Below are 12375 nucleotides of genomic sequence, written 5' to 3' on the forward strand. Positions count from 1 at the left end.
TGCCTGTCGACTACATACCTGACATCATGATGTAATGTTAAGTCATTTCCTTCTGTATAGTGTCACTAAATTGTCAAGGCGGTGATGGCATTTTATTTTAGTAGAACTACACAAAATTTGCTTAAAAGAAGAGGAAAGGTCAGGAATGGCTCACTTTTCCAGAAAAACTATGTATGCCTTCCTCACATCAGCCGCTGTTGCTTTATTTATTCCTTCAAATAGGTGGTTAGAAATAGTCTTGCTACCTTTTCCCATTAAGAAATTGGAGTGCTTATATTTGTGAGTCTATGCTTCAACTAGTGCCACTTTTAGAGTAATCACACTTTCAATATCTATGCAAACAGGGATGCTCGATTTTAGTGGAATTGCACAAAAAGTCCAACTGTTTCAACATTAGGAGCATGTTTTTTTCCCAACCTTTATATCCAATTGGTGGCACTATGAGCTGTTCATTACAAAGGTACATGGTTTGCTACTATCTTGCTACTCTTTTTATACTGTCATTAGATCGTAATACTAGTGGTTTGCATGTGAATTTATTGGCAGGGTGGACCTACATTGGAGGTGCAGGACAGGATTCAATGATTGGATGCTCAATTTCGGTTGTATCGATTTCACCTCTTCCATCACTGCGAACATGGATATCCTTGGTCTGATGAAGAATAGGCGCTATATTTCTGCTCTGAACCAGCAAATCAATTCAGTATGAAATTGTCCAGGGCAAAACATAACTGTATCAGATTGTCCAGTGCAGAACATGATAGATGCAAAGCGGAAGAGACATGTTTAAGCCGAAAATACAAGGTGTGGTATATGTTTACTAGCTGCTTGATATTTGTGTAGACAGAGATGTCTGCCCGTTGCTATTTGGCAAACAAACAAAGTGCCCACAATTTTGGTTGAACCGCACAAGAGAATAGTATAGTCACTGCATGCAGTGCCATTTGAAAATAGACACAGAAAGATTGGATAGTCACTTCATGGACTGCAGAAAAGGAGTACTGTACTATTTATTGGCCAACACTAGGTGCTTCATTGCTTTGGTCTGATTATACAATGGGCATCATTTTGCCTAAGTTAAAGTTTGTATTCCGAAAATAGTCTCGCAGTGTGATCGAGGGAAGACCAAATCATATTGCAGTGCATGTTCCTCCATCATGTCTGGTTCATTCTCATGGTTCCAGCTGTTGGTGAAACCACTTATGTTTGCAAGAGGAATTGTAGACTTCACAAACAAATTTGTCTTTCAGTCTGTACTGAATGTTGGCCAATAGAAGCATCCATGTTAGTAGGAAGAACAGATGTTTTTTTCTAGATCTTTGCTTTTGGAGCTACATATTTGTATATGATCTGTGAGTCATTGAGATGCATCAACATGTTGATCTTATGTATGGGAATCATACTAGTTAGTTTTAGTTGCGACGCAAGATCCGAAGTGGCTGATCTTTGCTTTTGGAGCTACATATTTGTATATGATCTGTGAATCATTGAGATGCATTAAAAGTTACTTATTTCTGTTTGCTCAGTGTTTACAAGTTACTGATTGATCACTAGCTAGCCTACAAATGCGATCCTGGCAGTTTTATTTGCAACGCAAGATGCGTAGTGGCAGTTTTTTGAATAAAAATGCCTACCTCTGAAGAAACCGACAAGCTCGTATGCAAGCAAGTGCCTCCTTATTTCAAGCCAATAAAAAATGGCTCCTCCTAGTGAATTTCTGACATCTGGGTCCCATGCCATTGTCAACGTAGTCAATAAACGAGACAATTGCACAACGAGCGGCTGACACCAGGGACCCAGCAGCTCGCCCAGTTATTTTTGTTTTGGGTTAATTTGATAAATGCCAGTCCAAATCTGGTGTATCCGAGAAATGCCACTGCAATTTCCAAACTTTGAAAAATGCCATTTCATGCCATTTCTAGTGGCATTTTTTGAAGTCTGGAGTGGCGTTTTTCAAAGTTTGCAAACTGCAGTGGCGTTTTTCAAAGTTTGCAAAAATTGCAGTGGCATTTTTTAAAGTTTGGAAATTCCAGTGGCATTTTTATGAATCGCCATAATTGGAGTGGCATTTATCTAATTTGTTTTTGAGACGGAAGCAGGGTGTCAACTGGGCTGTGCGGGACACTCTAGCCTGTCTAGACAGCCTTTTCTTTTATGTTTACCACAGACTAGCCCGGTAGTTTTTTTTTCTTTCTGAAAATGGCTAGCCCAGTTTTTTTGTGATTTGTCAAGTTAGTCGCTTTATCAGGCCTATTGGGCTGCAAATCTTTCAAGACGAGGAGAGCTTCATTCGGCTGGCCAAGAAAATGGCCTATTAGTATTGAGAAATGGGTTGTACATTTTTAAAACACATCAAACCGGCAATTATTTTCTAATATCTTTTTTTTCATTTCGAGATTTTAAATTGCATTGATTTTTATGCGTGGACAATTTATTGGATTTTATATTGATATACATTTATTTTTAAAATCAGTCTGAATGTGACTCGAAATTTCGGGATTAAAAACAGTTCAGACTGCACCGACATATGCAAAATTTCGTATAATTTTTTAACCGTGGCCACAATATGGGCTGTAATGCTAACATAAAGAATATGGGCTCCAAAAAAACCCGTAAGAATTAGCAAATGGGCTATAAATTATTTGAAATAATGGCAGATGGGCTGTATGCTGTTTTCCAAAGATTTGAGGCTTTCCACAGATGGCCTGTACACTGTTGGATGTCCATCCAACGGCCATCGTGCTTCTTCAATCTCTGCTCTTCCTGCTCCAGCCGCTCAAACAAGCGCCGGCGGGACTGCCTGCTCCCTCCTCCCTGCGGCCGGCTGTGCTGCCGCGCAGGCCTCACCGCCCCACCGTACTCCCATCGCTGGCCTAGCCATCCCTCTACTCACCCACACCTGTTGTTATTCTCTGGCGACGGCAGATGAACCAGTAAACCCTCGTACAGTCATACTCCCCTCCGCGTGGGAAACAAAAACAACGACCGAGTCTTCCCTGCCTCCGTGTCGTTCCCTTCCTAGGCCTCGACGTCGTCCACCGCCCTGGTGCTCTCGGCGTGGCGTGGTCAGCGTGGTCAACGACCGACCTGCATCTGAAGTGGACTGTACGTGGAGAGGCTGACAGCTGGGTCCACGGCCGCACGCAAGGAAATGCCTCCTTATTACGCGCAAAATAATGATTTCCTCCACCTGACATCTGGGACCCACCGAAATGGCCTCTGTATTTCGCGAAAAAACGTTACCGCCGCTGACAGCTCGGACCCACCAGCTATATCTTCGCACGCAAGGAAGTGCCTCCTTATTACGCACAAAAAAATGAATACTCCCCCTGCTAGCTGGGACCCAGTATAGTGGGCCTACTAAGTTGACGGGGACGAAGGGCTTTGTCAACTTAGTCAATATGCACGATTCTAGCTCGACTGACTATATGATGTCCATCCAACAGCCGTAGTGCTTCTTCAACCTCTGGTCTTCTTTCTCCAGCCGCCGAAAGCAGCGCCGGTGGTGCCGCCTGCTCCTGCCTCCCATGGCCGGCTATGCTTCCGCGGAGGCCTCACCGCCCCCATACTACTCCCACCGCTGGCCAGGCCATCCCTCCACTCCACTCACCCACACCCCCTGTTATTTTGCGGCGACGACAGTGCAGCCGAACCAGTGAACCCTCGTACTCCTCTCCGCATGGGCATCCACTGCCGCGTCTTCCCCGGCTCCGCGTCATCCCCTTCCTAGGCCTCACCGTCGTCCACCGCCGTGGTGCTGTCGGCGTGCCGTGGTCAATGTGGTCAACGACCGAAATCCATCGGAAGAATACTGTACGTGGAGAGGCTGACAGCTGGGTCCACGGCAGCCGCAAGGAAGTGCCTCCTTATTATGCGGAAAATAATTATTCCTCCACCTGATAGTAGGGACCCACCGGACGCCCACCAGTATATCGCGAAAAAAACGTTTACCCCTGACTGCTGGGACCCACCCAACGGGCCACCGTATTTCGCGAAAAAAACGTTCCCCCTGCTGTCAGCTCGGACCCACCGAAAGTGCCTCCTTATTACGCATAGAAAAATGAATGCCCCCTGCTAGCTGGGACCCACCTTGGTGGGAGGCTGACTTGTGGGCCTACTCAGTTGACGGGGACGGAGGGCTTTGTCAAGTTAGTCAATATGCACGATTCTAGCTCCATTGACCGTACGATGTCCATCCAACGGCCGTAGTCTTCTTCAACCTCTGGTCTTCTTGCTCCAGCCGCCCAAAGCAGCACCGATCGTGCAGCCTGCTCCTGCCTCCCATGGCCGGCTGTGCTGCCGCGGAGGCCTCACCGCCCCCTACTATTCCCACCGCTGGCCAGGCCCTGCAGCGACGGCAGCCTCACACCGCAGCCGAACGAGTGAACCCTCATACTCCTCTCCGCGTGGGCATCCACTGCCGCGTCTTCACCGGCTCCGCGTCGTCCCCTTCCTAGGCCTCGCCGTCGTCCACCGCCCTGGTGCTCTTGGCGCGGCGTGGTCAACGTGGTTAAGGAACGACTTCCATCGGACGTGGACTATACGTGGAGAGGCTAACAGTTGGATCCACGGTGGCAGCAAGGAAGTGCCTCCTTATTACGCGGAAAATAATGACTCCTCCACCTGACAGCAGGGACCCACCAGACGGGCCACCATATTTCACGAAAAATACATTTCCCCCTGAGTGGTGGGACCCACCAGCTACACCTTTGCACGCAAGGAAGTGCATGCGGGCAAAAATAACGATTCGCCCCCCTGACTGCTGGGACCCGCCAGCTACATCTTCGCAAGCAAGGAAGTGCCTGACAGTCGGGACCCTGCTGGTCGAAGCGTACGTAGCGTTGTCATTCTGGTCACGAACGTGTACGTACATATATACTGGTGGATATAGAGGCACGCACGTGTCGTAGTAGAGGCGGCCAGGATGCAAGAAAGAAAATACGGCCACGTATGTGTACATACGGGCGGGGTCTCGAACGCCTACTCGCGCATACATACGGCGAGGGCTCGTTGACATGGCTGGGTCGGAACGGAGAAACAGCGTCGTCATCGTATTCATGGGGAGGCAACGGAATGCGTCGTGTTCATCGGGAGGGCTTGGACGGAACAGGCGATGGAAACAAGGCCTGGCGTACCGCAGAACAGAGGAAACGGCCTTGTGTTCGACCGGCCACGTTTGAAACAGGATCTTGTTCATCGGGAGGGGTCTGGCGTACCACAAAATGGAGGAAACGTACCTCCTACGGTCGAAACGGGGGTCCTATTGATCGGGAGGGGTGTGGTGTACCGCAAAACGGAGGAAACGGACCTGGTACGGTCGAATCGGGGGTCCTGTTCATCGGGAGGGGTGTGGCGTACCGCAAAATGGAGGAAACGGACCTGGTACGGTCGAATCGGGGGTCCTGTTCATCGGGAGGGGTGTGGCGTACCGCAAAACAGAGGAAACGGACTTGTGTTGGAGCGGTACGGTCGAAATGGGGGTCCTGTTCATCGGGAGGGGTGTGGCATACCGCAAAACGGGACTCCACGGGATATTTTTCATCTCCACCGTCGACCCCCTCTAGCTTCCACGAGCTACTGTTCATCCAGTGTCGACCTCCTCCAGCCTCCACCTGCGACTGTACATCCACGGGCTCCTGTTCATCCAGCCTCCACCACGCGCTACTCCACCAGCTACTATTCAACCACCCCTCTCCACGGGCTCCTGTTCAACCACCCGTCCACGGGCTACTGTTCATCCTGCCCACCACCGTCTACTGTTCATCCAGCCCTCCACGGGGTGGTCCTGTTCATCCAGCCCTCCACGGGTTCCTGTTCATCCAGCCCCAACCGGCTCGATCGATCGGGGTCCTGTTCATCCAGCGGCAACAACACGGGGTCATGTTCATCCACCCCCACCTGGAACTGTTCATCCAACCCCCCCCCCCCCCGCAACACTCACTGTTCGTCCAAAGGCAGCATCGATCGGCTTTAGTTAGCAGGAGTAGCGAAGGAATCGCTCGATCGGGTTCAGTTAACAGCCATCGATCGATCGCTTGAGTTCAGTAACGCGTAGCCTGTAGTGCAATCGCTCGGGTTCAGTTAGAGCCCAACGCCTCGCTCGAGTTCAGTTAGAGCCAATGCCTCGCACACACGCGCGTGCGTGTACGAGAGAAACGCGCATCGCTCAGCCCCCGACCTCTCGCCGTAACCGGGAACTCCCCGAAATTTTCCTCCCCCTCGCTTCTACCACGGTTTTTTTCCATCATGGACGGCCCAAAGAATGTCATGCAGCTGTGTCTCCGGCCCGCCCAGGACGAAAAGCCCATTTTCTGTCATGATTTTTTGTCATAGAAGTAGGATCCCACCACATCTATGATGATACCGGGTTTTGTCACATTTATCGTCATAGAAGTGTCATATGTATGACAGGAAAAAAATTCGTTCGGCCCAAAATGTCACGGATGTGTCTTTTTTTTGTAGTGCATTGTTGACCTCGTTAAGATGGTTTGCTTGCAAGACTTCCAAGAAACAGCGCCACCTCCATGAGTGAATACATATCCGCTCGTGGCCTTTATCTCATCAGCATCTGAGATCCAGTTTGAGTCACAATACCCTTCAAGCACCTTTGGGTGCCTGGTGTAGTGAATTCCATAATTCGCACTGCCTTTCAAATAACGCAAAACTCTCTCTAGAGCTTTCCAATGCACATCTCCTGTTTTTGAGACAAACCGACTCAGTTTGCTAACAGCAAAAGAGATGTCAGGTCCTGTAGCACTGGCTAAGTACATAAGTGAGCTAATAATCTGACAATATTTCAATTGATCTCTAGCAATTCTTCGATTCTTTCGAAGCAACACATTGGCATCATATGGTGTTGGAGAGGGATTGCAGTCACTATAGCCAAAGCGACTCAAGATCTTTTCCACATAGTGTTGAAGCAATGTAATCCCACCATCATCGTCTCTGAACAACTTGATGTTCAGAATGACATCAGCCACTCCTAAATCCTTCATCTCAAAACAACGAGATAGGAAATCCTTGACCTCCTTAATAACATTCAGATTTGTTCTGAAAATCAGTATGTAATCAACATACAAGAAAAGGATAACTCCCTAGCCCCTACCATGGCGATAGTACACACATTTATCAGCTTTGTTTACAATAAAGCCTGCAGCTGTTAAAGTTCTTTCAAACTTCTCATGCCACTGTTTGGGTGCTTGCTTGAGTCCATACAAAGACTTCAGCAACTTGCACACTTTTCCTTCCTGGCCATCTAGTACAAACCCATCTGGTTGTTCCATATAAATTTCCTCGTCCAAATCTCCATTTAGGAAAGCAGTCTTAATGAGGGAGTCCTGGATTAGGGGGTATCCGGACAGCCAGACTATATTCTTTGGCCGGACTGTTGGACTATGAAGATACAAGATTGAAGACTTCGTCTCGTGTCCGGATGGGACTCTCCTTGGCGTGGAAGGCAAGCTTCGCGATACGGATATGTAGATCTCCTCCCTTGTAACCGACTCTTTGTAACCCTAGCCCCCTCCGATGTCTATATAAACCGGAGGGTTTAGTCCGTAGGACAACAACAATCATATCATATGCTAGCTTCTAGGGTTTAGCCTCTACGATCTCGTGGTAGATCAACTCTTGTATTACTCATATCATCAAGATCAATCAAGCAAGAAGTAGGGTATTACCTCCATCGAGAGGGCCCGAACTTGGGTAAACATCGTGTCCCCTGCCTCCTATTACCATCCGCCTTAGACACATAGTTCGGGACCCCCTACCCGAGATCCGCCGGTTTTGACACCGACATTGGTGCTTTCATTGAGAGTTCCACTGTGCCGTCGCCGTAAAGCTGGATGGCTCCTCCGATCATCAATAACGATGCGGTCCAGGGTGAGGTCTTCCACCCCGGACAGATCTTTGTATTCGGCGGCTTCGCACTGCAGGCCAACTTGCTTGGCCATCTGGAGTAGATCGAGAGCTACGCCCCTGGCCACAAGGTCAGGTTTGGAAACTTGAATTACACTGCCGATATCCGCGGAGACTTGATCTTCGATGGATTCGGGCCCATGCCAGGTGTGCCGCACGATCACGGCGGGCATGATATAGCTCAGCCGTCGGACAGTGTTCAGGAAATCACGCCAGCAACTACTCCGGCCTTCAATCCGGAATAGATTGCGCCATCCGATGACAGGCGGATAGACCCCGCCTTGGAGGCTGCACCCTCAATGGCAATAGAGCCGAATACTGGCCTTACCCCTCACGAGAGCCGTCACGCCGAACCAATGGACTCGTTTCCGGCCACGGCCTCTGAACCGCCTGCGGCCATGCCTATCGAATCCGATTGGGCGCCGATCATGGAGTTCACATCCACGGATATCTTTCAGCACTTGCCCTTCGGTGACGTACTAAACTCATTAAGGTCTCTCTCCTTAGGAGAACCTTGGCCGAACTATGTCCGGCTAGCATGTGATGCGGATGACGAAGAAATTCACTCCCCACCCACCACCCACTTGGTAGCCATTGTCGATGATTTAACCGACATGCTCGACTTCGACTCCAAAGACATCGATGGTATGGACAACGATGCAGGAGACGAACAGGAACCACCGCCAACAGGGCGCTGGACCGCCACTCCATCACATGACATATACATGGTGGATACACCCAAAGAAAATGATGACGAGGAACGGAAGGATGCAGCGAAAGATAGCTCCCTCGAGAAGCAATCAAAGCGGCGCCGTAGGCACCGCTCCAAATCCCGCCTCGGCAAAAATAGCGATATCAGCGCAAGAAAAAACAATACCTCGGTCAACTCCGGAGGAAACAACAACCAAATAGACCCAGCGACAGAGCAGGGTGAGCCAGCGAATGACGAACGAAGTACGGAGCCGCTGTCCAAACACGGCGACGCCGAGCGTCAAGCTAATCAACCCGTCTCCGGAGAAGAGAACAGTCCGGATGACGATGAGCACATCATCCCGGAAAGGCAGCCGCCAAAAATAAAACTGCCGATCGGTCGGATCGACGACCTCATGGCCGCGATAGAGCGGCCAACGAGGCCGCACATAAGCCAGTACATGACCCACTCGAGGACTCGCATCAAAGGGCCGGTGCAACCAGATCCATCTACAGATCAAGGAAACGCACTCCAACACTCACCCAAAACCAAATATCACAACCGTCTGAACTCCATGGTACAGCTAATTACAGGGGTGCCGCACACCCCCTATGTTTCACCGATGAGGTACTGGACCACGAATTTCCAGAAGGATTCAAACCAGTGAACATAGAGGCGTACGACGGGACCACAGACCCAGGGGTCTGGATTGAGGACTTTATCCTCCATATTCATATGGCTCGCGGAGATGATCTCCATGCCATCAAATACTTGCCCCTTGTCGGTGTCAAAACCGGTGGATCTCGGGTAGGGGGTCCCGAACTGTGCGTCTAGGCCGGATGGTAACAGGAGACAAGGGACACGATGTTTTTACCTAGGTTCGGGCCCTCTCGATGGTGGTAAAACCCTACTCCTGCTTGATTAATATTGATGATATGGGTAGTACAAGAGTAGATCTACCACGAGATCAAGGAGGCTAAACCCTAGAAGCTAGCCTATGGTATGATTGTTGTATGATGGAGTCGTCCTACGGACTAGAACCCTCCGGTTTATATAGACACCAGATAGGGTTAGGGTTACACAGAGTCGGTTACAATGGTAGGAGCCGCCAAGCTTGCCTTCCACGCCAAGGAAAGTCCCATCCGGACACAGGACGAAGTCTTCAATCTTGTATCTTCATAGTCCTGGAGTCCGGCTGAAGGTATAGTCCGGCTATCCGAACACCCCCTAATCCAGGACTCCCTCAGTAGCCCCCGAACCAGGCTTCAATGACGACGAGTCCGGCGCGCAGATTATCTTCGGCATTGCAAGGCGGGTTCTTCTCCAAATTCCGTGTACCTGTAGGAATAATGTCCGATTTTTGTAATGTAGCGCTCCTTGGCTTCCACACCCAATAATGGCCGTCTTCCACGTGTCAAACGAATGCGAAAAGCCGGGGCGTTTTTTACATCCACACCCCTAGCCGCATAAATGGGCCGCCTATTTAACGGGATGGGGATTCAGATCCAAACCACACCTTCTCCCCTCCGCGAGTAATCATCAGAGCGCCTCCAGCAAAGGTCCATTCCAACATGGCCAGCCGTCGCAGCTCCTCCTCTCGCCCTTCCAGTCCTAAACCCGAAGATTGGGAGAGTTGCTCCATCCCGCACAGTGAGTTAGTGTCGCTTTAGGCCAAGGGATTTCTCCCTCAGGCTTATATGGTCCCGGTCCGAGCCGGACTCGCCACCTATAATGGCGGAAAACAAGCAGAGAGCACCCCCAATCCCTCTAAAGGAGAGCGGGTGTGCCTCATCCCTTATCTAATAAGGGGACTGGGATTTCCAATTCATCCATTTCTCCGTGGGCTTCTGGAGTTCTACGGCCTCCAGCTGCACAATGTCACACCCGCCTCTATATTGCATATCGCGGGCTTCGTCGCCCTTTGCGAGCTATTTTTAGGTGTTGAGGCTCATTTCGTGTTGTGGAAGAGGATATTCTGCCTGGTGCCCCGTTCTCAAGAGGGGTCCATATATCAAGTGGGCGGAGCCGAAGTATGGCGCATCGCCGGGACCGGATACCTATCCGGAACCCCAAAGAAGGCGTCCCAGGACTGGCCTTCGGAATGGTTTTATATAGATGATGTCCCGCTGCCGGACCCTATCCGGGTCGGTCTCCCTGAGTTCAACAGTGCTCCATTAAAGAAACGCTTGAGTTGGCGTCCGCGGAGCTCTTAGAGAGAAAGCGACAGAGACGTCCTTTACCTGATGGGCCGAATTAGACTATTGGTCATTCCGGACTAATCATGATTGGAGTCATGGCCGCATGCATTATGCGGGGGGTGCAGCCGCTTCAATATAGAGGCCACCCCATGTGGGATTTTAACGGGGAGGATGACGCCACCCGTTACGGTCGTAAGGGGCCAGCCTCAGCTGCCGCTCTAGTAAAGATCTTATCCTCTTTGTACAAGGGAGAAAAGGAGGAATTCCTCCACGTCAACCCGTGGGGCGGATTTACTATGTACGACCCTCCAAGTTGGGTAAGTGAACAATTGTGCTTGCCCGTTTGTTTTGTATTCCGTTATTAAACATGTAGTCTAATGACTGCAACGTAGGAACTGCGTCAGGAGGTAAAGGATATAAACAGTCGTCCTCCACAGCCTGAGGATCCAGAACAGTCCCTCGATCCGGACTCCGAAGAGGATCCGGACATATCGGTGGAGCTTATTGACGGGGTGTTCCATCAGCTAAGCAAGGACAATACCTTGGTGGCCATTATAGCTGATTACCCAGGGTTAATCCCGGCCTCCCAGGTGACAGAGACCGGAGTCTCATTCCCTTGAGAGAGATTCCATTCTCACGTATTTCGGTTTTTTTGACGACAACCATGTTTTGCAGGGGAGATTTCCGAGGCGGGAGGCCGAACCTGCGGCGGCTGCAGGGCCCCGTGGGGTAAAAAGGAATGTGGTCCGGACTGAGATGCCGGCGCAAAGGTATAGCGCACCCTCTATTTCCCTCGTGTTATTCCTTCAGGGCATATTAACGTTCGTGCTATCTTCAGGACGAAGAGACCTCACCAGACTACATCTGGAGAGGTTGCCAATCGCGCCTCCACCAGCCAGGCTCCAACGCCAGGCCCGGAAGCGGAGGTGAGCACAAAGCACGCACCAGACGCTCCTCCGGCAGAGGATGCGGACAGGCTGTCTGCCACGAACTCTGAGGTGGAGAGTGCCATGAACCATAGGCGTCGCCGGACAGTTCTTCGCGATGCTTGTTTCTCCCAAGAGGCATTAGATGCCTTCAATTCGGGAGATGCATACCTCCGTGCCGCTCAAAATGGTTTAGCCAGAGCCACGGAGCAGTATGTAAAAGACATACGGGTAAGAAAATTTTGGTCAAATATATATATACCAGTAGCCCACGAGATTTGAAACAGTTAGAGTAACTGATTTAAGGATCATTTGTTATGCAGGTTCTTACAGAGAAGAATACTGTACTGTCCCAGGAGCTGGAAAAGTGCAAAGCCCAACTGGAGGCCGCACTAGCCGCGGCAGGGGAGCCCAAAGAGACCCCCTCTGGTAAGATACACTTCGAAGGATTAGTATTTTGCGGCGTGGGTGCAGATCTGACAAATCATATTGCAGATGGCGCCGGACTCGATCCGGAGAGGCAACAACTCCTACGCCGGCTAGAGGCCGGTAAGAGTATGCTGACAAAGGTGAGGCAGGAGAAGAATGATCTTCAGGATGCCAACACCAAGCTGGACATTGAACTTAAAGATGTTCGTGGCCA

This window comes from Triticum aestivum, chromosome 2A (assembly GCF_018294505.1).
Source record: "Triticum aestivum cultivar Chinese Spring chromosome 2A, IWGSC CS RefSeq v2.1, whole genome shotgun sequence".
In the NCBI taxonomy this organism is placed as follows: Eukaryota; Viridiplantae; Streptophyta; class Magnoliopsida; order Poales; family Poaceae; genus Triticum; species Triticum aestivum.